Consider the following 13,737-nt stretch of genomic DNA (forward strand, 5'->3'; position numbering starts at 1 on the left):
TCAAAAGAACAAGAGGAATCCCCTGAAAGACCAAATAATGAAACAGACCTCACCAGTCTACTAGACCCAGAGTTCAAAAAGGAGACAATAAAAATGCTAAAGGAATTAAGAAAGATTATCAAAGGAAATGCAGATCACAGTAACAAGGAAATAGAAACAATGAAGATGAACCAATCAAAATTAGACAATTCAATTGCCGAGATAAAAACCAACCTGGAAGCAATGAATAGCAGACTAAATGACATAGAAAAAGGAATAAGTGATCTAGAAGACGGAATAATGGAAATCACCCAATCAGAACAGCAGTCAGAGAGATGAATGAAAAAAAAAAATGAAAGCAACATACAAGATGTATGGGATAATGTAAAGCATGCCAACCTACACATAATAGGGGATCTAGAAGAAGAAGAAAGAGAAAAGGTGATCAAAAATGTATTTGAAGGGCTTCCCTGGTGGCGCAGTGGTTGAGAATCCACCTGCCAATGCAGGGGACACGGGTTCGAGCCCTGGTCTGAGAAGATCCCACATGCCGTGGAGCGGCTGGGCCCGTGAGCCACAATTGCTGAGCCTGCGCGTCTGGAGCCTGTGCTCCGCAACAAGAGAGGCCGCGATAGCAAGAGGCCCGCGCACCGCGATGAAGAGTAGCCCCCGCTTGCCACAACTGGAGAAAGCCCTCGCACAGAAATGAAGACCCAACACAGCCATAAATAAAATAAATTTAAAAAAAAAAATGTATTTGAAGAAATTATGGCTGAACACATGTAAATCAATGATGTTAGAACACACCCTCACATCATACACAAAGATAAACTCAAAATGGCTTAAAGACTTATATAAGACACGACACCACAAAACTCCTAGAAGAGAACATAGGCAAAACATTCTCTGACGTAAATCGTACCAATGTTTTCTTGGGTACGATAGTACTAGATACTGTCAGTATCCCAAGACAATAGAAATAAAAACAAAAATAAACAAATGAGACCTAATCAAACTTACAAGCTTTGTACAGCAAAGGAAACCATAAATGAAACAAAAAGACAACTTATGGACTGGGAGAAAATATTTGCAAAAGATGTAACCAACAAGGGCTTAATTTCCAAAATATACAAAACAGCTCATACAACTCAGTAACAAAAAAGCAAACAACCCAATTGAAAAATGAGCAGAAGACCTAAATCGACATTTCTCCAAAAAGACATACAGATGGCCAATGAGCACATGAAAAGGTACTCAACATCTCCAATAATTAAAGAAATGCAAATCAAAACTACAGTGAGGTACCAACTCACACTGATCAGAATGACCATTATTAAAAAGTCTAAAAAATAACAAATGCTGGAGAGGGTGTGGAGAAAAGGGAACCCTTCTACACAGTTGGTGGGAATGCAAATTGGTACAGCCACTATGGAAAACCATATGGAGGTTCCTGAAAAAACTAAAAATAGAGTTGCCATATGATCCAGCAATCCCACTCCTGGGCAAATATTCAGACAAAACTCTAACTCAAAAAGATACATGCACTCCAATGTTCATAGCAGCACTATTCACAATTGCCAAGACATGGAAGCAACCTAAATGTCCATCAGCAGATGAATGGATAGAGAAGATGTGGTACATATATACAGTGGACTACTACTCAGCCATAAAAAAGACTGAAATAATGCCATTTGCAGCAATATTGATGGACCTAGAGATTATCATACTAAGTGAAGAAGGTCAGAAAGAGAAAGACAAATACCATATGATATCACTTATATGTGCAATCTAAAATATGACGCAAATGAATTTATCTACAAGACAGACTTACAGACATAGAGAACAGACTGTGGTTGCCGGGGGTGGGGGGAGGGTGGGATTGGGAGTTTGGTATTAGCAGATGCAAACTATTATATATAGAATGAATAAACAACAAGGACCTATGGTATAGCACAGGCAACTATATTCAATATCCTGTGATAAACCATAATGGAAAAGAATATGAAAATGTATATCTATATACACACACATATATATATGTATATATACATATATATGTATATATATACATATATATGTGTGTGTATATATATATGTATAACCAAATCACTTTGCTATACAGCAGAAATTAAGACAACATTGTATATCAACTATACTTGAATAAAATAAATTTTTAAAAAAATTATGGCTGAAAACGTCCTAAAATTAAAAAAGAAAACAGATATCCAAGTATGGGAAGCACAGAGTGTTCCAGACAAGATGAACCCTAACAGACCTACACCAAGACATATCATAATTAAAATGGCAAAAGTTAAAGAGAGGATTCTAAAGGCAGCAAGACAAAAACAATGAGTCAGTTACAAAGGAACCCCTATAAGGCTTTCAGCTGACTTCTCTGCAGAAATTTTGCAGGCCAGAAGCGGAATGGCAATGATATATTTGAAGTCCTGAAAGGAAAAACCTGCAGCCTAGCATACTCTACCCAGCAAAATTATCATTTAGAATAGAAGAAGAGATAAAGTATTTCTCAGACAAACAAAAATTAAAGAATTCAGCAATACTAAACCTACCCTAAAAGAAGTATTGAAAGGAGGGAGGAGATATGGGGGTATATGTATAAGTATAGCTGATTCACTTTGTTATAAAGCAGAAACTAACACACAATTGTAAAGCAATTATACTCCAAAAAAGATGTTAAAAAAAATATATTGAAAGGTCTTCTCTAAATAGAAAAGAAGCAAGAATTCATAGGAAAGGAAAAGTCACAGTAGGAAAGGCAGATATATAAAAGGATTGAAGATCACTTAAATAAGCCAGTACCTAGATTAAAAAACAATCAAAACATTTTGTAAAAGCAATTATAACTACAAGCAATTACAACAGCAAAAGGATAAGCATAAAGATGTAAAATAGGACATCAAAATCACAAAATGTGCAGGAGGGGAATATAAAAATGTAGATCTTCTAGAATGTGTTTGAACTTGTATGGCTATTGATTTAAAGCAAGTAGATAGGGACTTCCCTGGTGGAGCAGTAGTTAGGAATCCGCCTGCCAATGCAGGGGACACGGGTTCGAGCCCTGGTCCGGGAAGATCCCACATGCCGAGGAGCAACTAGGCCTGTGCATCACAACTACTGAGCCTGTGCTCTAGAGCCAGCAAGCCACAACTACTGAGCCCATGTGCCTAGAGCCCGTGCTCCGCAACAAGAGAAGCTACCACAATGAGAAGCCCACGCACCACAATGAAGAATAGCCCCTGCTCGCCGCAACTAGGGAAAGCCCATGAACAGCAACGAAGACCCAACACAGCCAAAAATAAATAAATACATAAATACATAAATAAATAAATAAATAAAAGGCTATTTATTAAAAAAAATAAAGCAAGTAGATATAGTTATGGATCAACATACTTGAAATCCAGAATACCATAAATAAAAACATACAATAGATTTTTAAAAATCCAAAGAGAAAGGAAGTCAAGCATACTACAAAAGAAAATCATCAAACCACAAAAGGAAAAACAAAAAGAAGAAGAAAGAAACTAAGAATAACTACAAAAACAACTGGAAAACAAGGCTTAAAATGGCAAAAAGTACATACCTATCAATAATTACATAATGTTCTGATCAAAAAACATAGAGTGGCAGATTGGATTAAAAAAAAAACCAACAATATGCTGCTCATAGGAGACTCACTTTAGGGCAAAAGACACACATAGATTGAAGGTGAGGGGATGGAAAAAGATATTTCATGCAAATGGAAATGACAAGAAAGGGAAGGTAGCAATATTCATATCAAAAAAAATAGACTCTAAAACAAGTCCATAAAGAAAGAAAAGAAGGGCATTATATAAAGGGACAAATACAAGAAGGGGATATTATACTCATTAGCATATATGCACCCAATGTAGGAGGACCTAAGTATATAAAACTGATACTAACAGATATAAAGGAAGAAATTGACAGGAATACAATAATAGTAGGAGACTTTAATACCCCACTGACATCAATAGACAGATAATCCAGATAATCAATAAGGCAACAGAGGTCCTAAATGACACAGTAGACCAGTTGGACTTAATTAATATCTACAGGATACTATATTCAAAAAAAAACAAAAAAACCCAGAGCACACATTCTTTTCAAGCACGCATAGAACATTCTCTAGGGTAGACCACATACTAGGTCACAAAACAAGCCTTAACAAATTTAAGAGGATAGAAATTATTTCACGCATCTTTTCTGACCTCAATGGTATGAAAGTAGAAATCAACACAGAAAGAAAACAGGAAAAGAATGAACACATGGAGACTAAACAACATGCAACTAAAAAACAATGGGTCAACAATGAAATCAAAGAAGAAATCAGAAAATACCTTGAGACAAATGAAAATGAAAACAGAGTCTCACAAAATCTATAGGATGCAGCAAAAGCAGTTCTAAGAAAGAAGTTCATAATGATACAGGCCTCCCTCAAGAAACAAGAAAATCTCAAATAATCAACCTAACATATCCTCTATAAGAATCAGAAAAAGAAGACAAAACAAAGCCCAAATTCAGCAGAAGGAAGGAAATATAAAAATCAGAGAGGAAATACATAAAATAGAGATTTAAAAAAATAGAAAAGATCAGAAAAACCAAGAGCTGGTTTTTCAAAAGGATAAACAAGATTGAGAAACAACTAGACAGACTCACCAAGAAGAAAAGAGAGAGGACCCAAATAAACAAAATAAGAAATGAAGGAGGAGAAATAACAATTGATACTGCAGAAATACCAAAAAAAAAAAAAAACTCATAAAAGAATACTATGAACAGCTAGTTATATGTCAATGAATTGGATAACTTAGAAGAAATGGACAAGTTTCTAGAAACATACAGCCTGACAAAACTGAGTCAAGAAAAAACAGATAGTTTGAACAGACTTATCACTACAAGTGAAATAGAATCTGTAATAAAACTCCCTGCAAACAAAAGTCCAGGACCAGATGGCTTCACAGGGGAATTCTACCAAACATACAAAGAAGAACTTATACCCATACTTCTCAAACCATTCCAAAATATTGAAGAGGAGGGAACACTCCCAAATTCATTCTATGAAGCCACCATCTACCCTAAACCAAAACCAAAGATACTACAAAAAGAAAATTACGGTCCAATATCTTTGATGAATATAGATGCAAAAATCCTCAACAAAATATTAGCAAACTGAATCCAACAATACATTAAAAGGATTATACACCATGATCAAGTTGAATTCATTCCAGTGTCACAAGGATGGTTCAACATAAGCAAATCAATCAATCTGATACACCACATTGACAAAAGGAAAGATAGAAAAACATGATCATCTCAATAGATGCAGAAAAAAGTCATCTGACAAAATTCAGCATCCATTAATGATTAAAAAAAAAAAAACTCTCACCAAAGTGGATATAGAGGGAACATATTAAAAGCCATTTACAACAAACCCACAGCCACATAATACTCAATGGTGAAAAGCTGAAAGCCTTCCTGCTAAATTCAGGAACATGGCAAGGATCCCACTCTCACCACTTCTATTCCACATAGTATTGGAAGTCCTAGCCACAGCAATCAAACAAGAAAACGAAATAAATGGTATCCAAATTGGAAGGGAATAGGTAAAACTGTCCCTATTTGCAGATAACATAATACTTTATGTAGAGAACCCTAAAGTCTTCATACAAAAACTATTAGAATAAATGAATCTAGCAAGGAAGCAAGATACAAGATTAATATACAGAAATCTGTTGCATTTCTTTACACTAGCAATGAAATATCAAAAAGTAAAAAAACAATACTGTTTAAAATCATATCAAAAAATATACTTAGGAATAAACTTAACCAAGGAGGTGAAATACCTATATACTGAAAACTGTAAAACACTAATAACGGAAATTGAAGGTGATGCAAAGAAATGGAGAGATATACCATGCTCTTCAACTGGAAGAATAAATATCATTAAAATGGCCATACTACCCAAAGCAATCTACAGATTTAATGCAATCCCTATCAAAATACCCATGACATTTTTCACAGAAGTAGAACAAATAATACTAAAATTTTTATGACACAGAAGACACAGGATTGAGCCCTGAACCAAGATGGCAGAGTAGAAGGACGTGCTCTCACTCCCTCTTGCGAGAACACCAGAATCACAACTAACTGCTGAACAGTCATCGACAGGAAGACACTGGAACTCACCAAAAAAGATACTCCACATCCAAAGACAAAGGAGAAGCCACAATGAGATGGGAGGAGGGGCACAATCACAATTAAAATCAAATCCCATAACTGCTGGGTGGATGACTCACAAACTGGAGAACACTTATACCACAGAAGTCCACCCACTGGAGTGAAGAGTCTGAGCCCCACGTCAGGCTTCCCAATCTGGGGGTCTGGCAACAGGAGGAGGAAGTCCTAGAGAATCAGACTTTGAAGGCTAGCGGGATATGATTGCAGGACTCTGACAGGACTGGGGGAAACAGAGACTCCACTCTTGGAGGGCACACACAAAATAGTGTGTGCATCAGGACCCAGGGGAAGGAGCAGTGACCCCAGGGGAGACTGAACCAGATCTACCTGCTAGTGTTGGAGGGTGTCCTGCAGAGGTGGGGTGTGGCTGTGGCTTACCAAGAGGACAAGGACACTGGCAGCAGAAGTTCTGAGAAGTACTCCTTGGCGTGAGCCCTCCCAGAGTCCGCCATTAGCCCCACCAAAGAGCCTGCAGGCTCCAGTGTTGGGTCGCCTCAGGCCAAACTACCAACAGGGAGGGAACCCAGCCCCACCCATCAGCAGTCAAGCGGTTTAAACTTTTACTGAGCTCTCCCCATCAGATCAACAGCCAGCTCTACCCACCACCAGTCCCTCCCATCAGGAAGCGTGCACAAGCTTCTTAGATAGCCTCATCCACCAGAGGGCAGAAAGCAGAAGCAAGAAGAACTACAGTCCTGCAGCCCGTGGAACAAAAACCACATTCACAGAAAGATAGACAAGATGAAAAGGCAGAGGGCTTTGTACTAGATGAAGGAACAAGATAAAACCCCAGAAAAACAACTAACTGAAGTGGAGATAGGCAACCTTCCAGAAAAAGAATTCAGAATAATGATAGTGAAGATTATCCAGGACCTCGGAATAAGAATGGAGGCAAAGGTCGAGAAGATGCAAGAAATGTTTAACAAAGACCTAGAAAAATAAAAGAACAAACAAACAGAGATGAACAATACAATAACTGAAATGAAAAATACACTAGAAGGAATCAATAGCAGAATAACTGAGGCAGAAGAACGGATAAGTGACCTGGAAGACAGAATGGTGGAATTCACAGCTGCGGAACAGAATAAAGAAAAAAGAATGAAAAGAAATGAAGACAGCCTAAAAGACCCCTTGGACAACATTAAATGCAACAACATTCGCATCATAGGGGTCCCAGAAGGAGAAGAGAGAGAGAAAGGACTCAAGAAAATATTTGAAGAGATTATAGTCAAAAACTTCCCTAACATGGGAAAGGAAATAGCCACCCAAGTGCAGGAAGCGCAGAGAGTCCCATACAGGATAAACCCAAGGAGAAACACGCCGAGACACATAGGAATCAAAGTGGCAAAAATTAAAGACAAAGAAAAATTATTGACAGCAGCAAGGGAAGAATGACAAATAACATACAAGGGAACTCCCATAAGGTTAACAGCTGATTTCTCAGCAGAAACTCTACAAGCCAGAAAGGAGTGACAAGATATACTTAAAATGATGAAAGGGAAGAAGCTGCAACCAAGACTACTCTACCCGGCAAGGATCTCATTCAGATTCGATGGAGAAATCAAAAGCTTTACAGACAAGCAAAAGCTAAGAGAATTCAGCACCACCAAACCAGCTCTACAACAAATGCTAAAGGACCTTCTCTAGGCAGGAAACACAAGAGAAGGAAAAGACCTACAAAAACAAACCCAAAACAATTCAGAAAATGGTCATAGGAACATACATATCAATAATTACCTTAAAAATTAATGTATTAAATGCTCCAACCAAAACACACAGGCTCGCTGAATGGATACAAAAACAAGACCCATATATATGCTGTCTACAAGAGACCCACTTCAGACCTAGGGACACATGCAGACTGAAAGTGAGGGGATGGAAAAAGATATTCCATGCAAATGGAAATCAAAAGAAAGTTGGAGTAGCAATACTCATATCAGATAAAATAGACTTTAAAATAAAGACTATTACAAGAGACAAAGAAGGACACTACATAATGATCAAGGGATCAATCCAAGAAGAAGATGTAACAATTATAAATATATATGAACCCAACATAGGAGCACCTCAATACGTAAGGCAATTGCTAACGCTATAAAAGAGGAAATCAACAGTAACACAATAATAGTGGGGGAGTTTAACACCTCACTTACACCAATGGACAGATCATCCAAACAGAAAATTAATAAGGAAACACAAGCTTTAAATGACACAATAGACCAGATAGATTTAATTGATATTTATAGGACATTCCCTCCAAAAATAGCAGATTACACTTTCTTCTCAAGTGTGCACGGAACATTCTCCAGGATAGATCACATCTTGGGTCACAAATCAAGCCTCAGTAAATTTAAGAAAATTGAAATCATATCAAGCATCTTTTCTGACCACAACACTATGAGATTAGAAATGAATTACAGGGAAAAAAAAGTAAAAAACACAAACACATGGAGACTAAACCATACGTTACTAAATAACCAAGAGATCACTGAAAAAATCAAAGAGGAAATCAAAAAGTACCTAGAGACAAATGACAGTGAAAACACAATGATCCAAAACCTACGGGATGCAGCAAAAGCAGTTCTAAGAGGGAAGTTTATAGCTATACAAGCCTACCTCAAGAAACAAGAAAAATCTCAATCTAACCTTACACCTAAAGGAACTAGAGAAAGAAAAACAAACAAAACCCAAAGTTAGCAGAAGGAAAGAAATCATAAAAATCAGAGCAGAAATAAATGAAATAGAAACAAAGAAAACAATAGCAAAGATCAATAAAACTAAAAGCTGGTTCTTGGAGAACATAAACAAAATTGATGAACCATTAGTCAGATTCATCAAGAAAAAGAGGGAGAGGACTCAAATCAATAAAATTAGAAATGAAAAAGGAGAAGTTACAACAGACACTGCAGAAATACAAACATCCTAAGAGGCTACTACAAGCAACTCTCTGCCAATAAAATGGACAACCTGGAAGAAATGGACAAATTCTTAGAAAGGTATAACCTTTCATGACTGAACCAGGAAGAAATAGAAAATATGAACAGACCACTCACAAGTAATGAAATTGAAACTGTGATTAAAAACCTTCCACAAACAAAAGTCCAGGACCAGATGGCTTCACAGGTGAATTCTATCAAACATTTAGAGAAGAGCTAACACCCTTCCTTCTCAAACTCTTCCAAAAAATTGAGGAGGAAGGAACACTCCCAAACTCATTCTATGAGTCCACCATCCCCCTGATACCAAAACCAGACAAAGATACTACAAAAAAGGAAAATTACAGACCAATATCACTGATGGACATACATGCGAAAATCCTCAACAAAATACTAGCAAACAGAGTCCAACAACACATTAAAAGGATCATACACCATGATCAAGTGGGATTTATCCCAGGGATGCAAGGATCCTTCAATATATGCAAATAAATCAATGTGATACACCATATTAAGAAATTGAAGAATAAAAACCATATGATCATCTCAATAGATGCAGAAAAAGCTTTTGACAAAATTCAACACCCATTTATGATAAAAACTCTCCAGAAAGTGGGCATAGAGGGAACCTACCTCAACATAATAAAGGCCATATACAACAAACCCACAGCAAACATCATTCTCAATGGTGAAAAGCTGAAAACATTTCCACTAAGATCAGGAACAAGACAAGGATGTCCACTCTCACTGCTCTTATTCAACATAGTTTTGGAAGTCCTAGCCACAGCAATCAGAGAAGAAAAAGTAATAAAAGGAATACAAATTGGAAAAGAAGAAGTAAAACTGTCACTGTTTGCAGATGACATGATACTATACATAGAGAATCCTAAAACTACTAGAAAACTAGTACAGAAAACTACTAAAGCTAATCAATGAATTTGGTAAAATTGCAGGATACAAAATTAATGCACAGAAATCTCTTGCATTCCTATACACTAATGATGAAAAATCTGAAAGAGAAATTAAGGAAACACTCTGATTTACCATTGCAACAAAAAGAATAAAATACCTAGGAATAAACCTACCCAGGGAGACAAAAGACCTGTATGCAGAAAACTATAAGACACTGATGAAAGAAATTAAAGATGATACCAACAGATGGAGACATATACCATGTTCTTGGATTGGAAGAATCAATATTGTGAAAATGACTATACTACTCAAAGCAATGTACAGATTCAATGCAACCCCTATCAAATTACCAATGGCATTTTTTATGGAACTAGAACAAAAGATCTTAAAATTTGTATGGAGACACAAAAGACTCCGAATAGCCAAAGCAGTCTTGAAGGAAAAAAACAGAGCTGGAGGAATCAGGCTCCCTGACTTCAAACTACACTACAAAGCTACAGTAATCAAGACAATATGGTACTGGCACAAAAACAGAAACAGACCAATGGAAGAAGATAGAAAGCCCAGAGATAAACCCACGCACCTATCTTCAACTAATCTATGACAAAGGAGGCAAGGATATACAATAGAGAAAAGACAGTCTCTTCAATAAGTCGTGCTGGAAAACTGGACAGCTACATGTAAAAGAATGAAATTAGAACACTCCCTAACACCATACACAAAAATAAACTCAAAATGGATTAGAGACCTAAATGTAAGACCGGACACTATAAAACTCTTAGAGGAAAACATAGGAAGAACACTCTTTGACATAAATCACAGCAAGATCTTTTTTGATCCACCTCCTAAAGTAATGGAAATAAAAACAAAAAGAAACAAATGGGACCTAATGAAACTTAAAAGCTTTTGCATAGCAAAGGAAACCATAAACAAGACAAAAAGACAACCCTCAGAATGGGAGAAAATATTTGCAAACGAATCAACAGACAAAGGATTAATCTCCAAAATATATAAACAGCTCATGCAGCTCAATATTAAAAAAAAACAACCCAATCCAAAAATGGGCAGAAGACCTAAATAGACATTTCTCTGAAGAAGAGATACAGATGGCCAAGAAGCACATGAAAAGCTGGTCAACATCACTAATTATTAGAGAAATGCAAATCAAAACTACAATGAGGTATCACCTCACACCAGTTAGAATGGGCTTCATCAGAAAATCTACAAACAACAAATGCTGGAGAGGGTGTGGAGAAAAGGGAACCCTCTTGCACTGTTGGTGGGAATGTAAATTGATACAGCCACTATGGAGAACAGTATGGAGGTTCCTTAAAAAACTAAAAATACCATTACCATATGATCCAGCAATCCCACTACTGAGCATATACCCTGAGAAAACCATAATTCAAAAAGACACATGCACCCTAATGTTCATTGCAGCACTATTTACAATAGCCAGGTCATGGAAGCAATCTAAATGCCCATCGCCAGACAAATGGATAAAGAAGATGTGGTACATATATACAGTGGAATATTACTCAGCCATAAAAAGGATCGAAATTGGGTCATGTGTTGAGACGTGGATGGATCTAGAGACTGTCATGCAGAGTGAAATAAGTCAGAAAGAGAAAAACAAATATCGTATATTAACACATATATGTGGAACCTAGAAAAATGGTAGATGAACCGGTTTGCAGGGCAGAAATAGAGACACAGATGTAGAGAACAAATGTATGGGCACCAAGGAGGGGAAGCAGCGGGGGGTGGGGGTGTGATGAATTGGGAGATGGGGATTGACATGTATACACTGATGTGTATAAAATTGATGACTAATAAGAACCTGCTGTATAAAAAAAAGAAAAGAAACTGACATCTATGTTGATAAAAGAAAACAAATGTCAAGAAAAAAAAAAAAAAAGAAGGGCAACCTCACTTTTCCATAAACCTATCACAAACTGTACCATGTGAGATGTACAAAAAAATTGCTCTTGATACCATGTTTCTTCTCCTTTTGGCTTCTTAGTGTTGTGACAATACCAGGGAGATAGACACTAGAGTGACTTTCAGAATCCTATGCAATTTTATTGACCTCATGTTATTTATATAGATGTTGCTATCACAGAAATAGGTGATATTTAATTAAACCTTAAAGCAAAGTGGAAAAAAAAAGAATTAGTAGTATACACATTTATTTAGATATATGGATCCAATCAGGATGTATATCTAAAAGAGTTGAGGCTATTGCCTCTAAAGAGTAGGCCAGAAACTGCTTTTCTTATTACAAGCCTTCTAGTATATGTATATATATTTTAAACTATGTATGCGCATTAATTTTAGTTCAATAAACAACGTTAAAACATTAGCATATAATTTGGGGGTGTCCGCAGTGTCTCGAAGTTTATCCATGGCCAGTAAATAAAGAAATCGGTTTTGAAGGGCTCTCTGGGCCTCGATGACAAAAAAAAAAAAAGAATACACAGGATTGTCAAAGCCATCCTGAGGAAAAAGAACAAAGCAGGAGTCATAACCCTCCCAGACTTCAGACTATAATACAAAGCTACAGTAATCAAAACAGTGTAGTTTTGGCACAAAAACAGACATATAGATCAATTAAAGAGAACAGAGAGCCCTGAAATAACCCTACTCACCTACAGCCAATTAATCTACAACAAAGGAGGCAAGAATATAATGGAAAAGAGGCAGTCTCTTTAGCAAATTGTGCTGGGAAAGCTGGACAGATACATGTAAATCAATGAAATTAGAACAGTCTCTCACACCATATATGAAAACAAACTCAAAATTGTTTAAAGACCTAAATATAAGACATGACACCATAAAACTCCTAGAAGAGAACATAGCCAAAACATTCTCGGACATGAATTGTAGCAACATTTTCTCAGTTCAGTCTCCCAAACAAAAGAAATAAAAGCAAAAATAAACAAATGGGTCCTAATCAAACTTAAAACCTTTTTCTACAAATAACAAATGCTAAAGGGGGTGTGGAGAAAAGGGAACCCTCCTACACTGTTGGTGAGAATGTAAATTGGTGCAGCCACTATGGAAAAAAGCATGGAGGTTCCTTAAAAAACTAAGACTAGTGCTCACTTCCACAGCACATATACTAAAATTGCAACGATACAGAGAAGATTAGCATGGCCCCTGCACAAGGATGACATGCAAAGTTGTGCAACATTCCACATTTTTTAATGTAAAATAGATGGCTAGTGGGAAGCAGCCACATAGCACAGGGAGATCAGCTCGGTGCTTTGTGACCACCTAGAGGGGTGGGATAGGGAGGGTGGGAGGGAGACAAAAGAGGGAGGAGATATGGGGATATATGTATATGTATAGCTGATTCACTTTGTTATAAAGCAGAAACTAACACACCATTGTAAAGCAATTATACTCCAATAAAGGTGTTAAAAAAAAAACAAAACTAAGAATAGAATTGCCATATGATCCAGCAATACCGTTCCTGGGCATATACCCAGACAAAACTCTAATTGGAAAAGATACATGCACCCGTATGTTCACAGCAGTACTATTTACAATAGCCAAGACAGGGAAACAACCAAAATATCCATGGACAGATTAAAAGGATAAAAATGTGGTACATATAAATGTGGGATATATATAT

The 13,737-nt window shown here is 36.8% G+C and overlaps 1 non-coding gene across 1 annotated transcript; it reads left to right on the forward strand.

Annotated features, from left to right (window-relative positions):
* Nucleotides 1-13,197: 13,197 nt before the first annotated feature.
* LOC118902957 lies at nucleotides 13,198-13,304 on the forward strand. The gene has a single exon (XR_005021667.1). It is a non-coding gene; the product is annotated as a U6 spliceosomal RNA (small nuclear RNA).
* Nucleotides 13,305-13,737: the final 433 nt, after the last annotated feature.

Source organism: Balaenoptera musculus, chromosome 10 (genome assembly GCF_009873245.2).
Source record: "Balaenoptera musculus isolate JJ_BM4_2016_0621 chromosome 10, mBalMus1.pri.v3, whole genome shotgun sequence".
Classification (NCBI taxonomy): domain Eukaryota; kingdom Metazoa; phylum Chordata; class Mammalia; order Artiodactyla; family Balaenopteridae; genus Balaenoptera; species Balaenoptera musculus.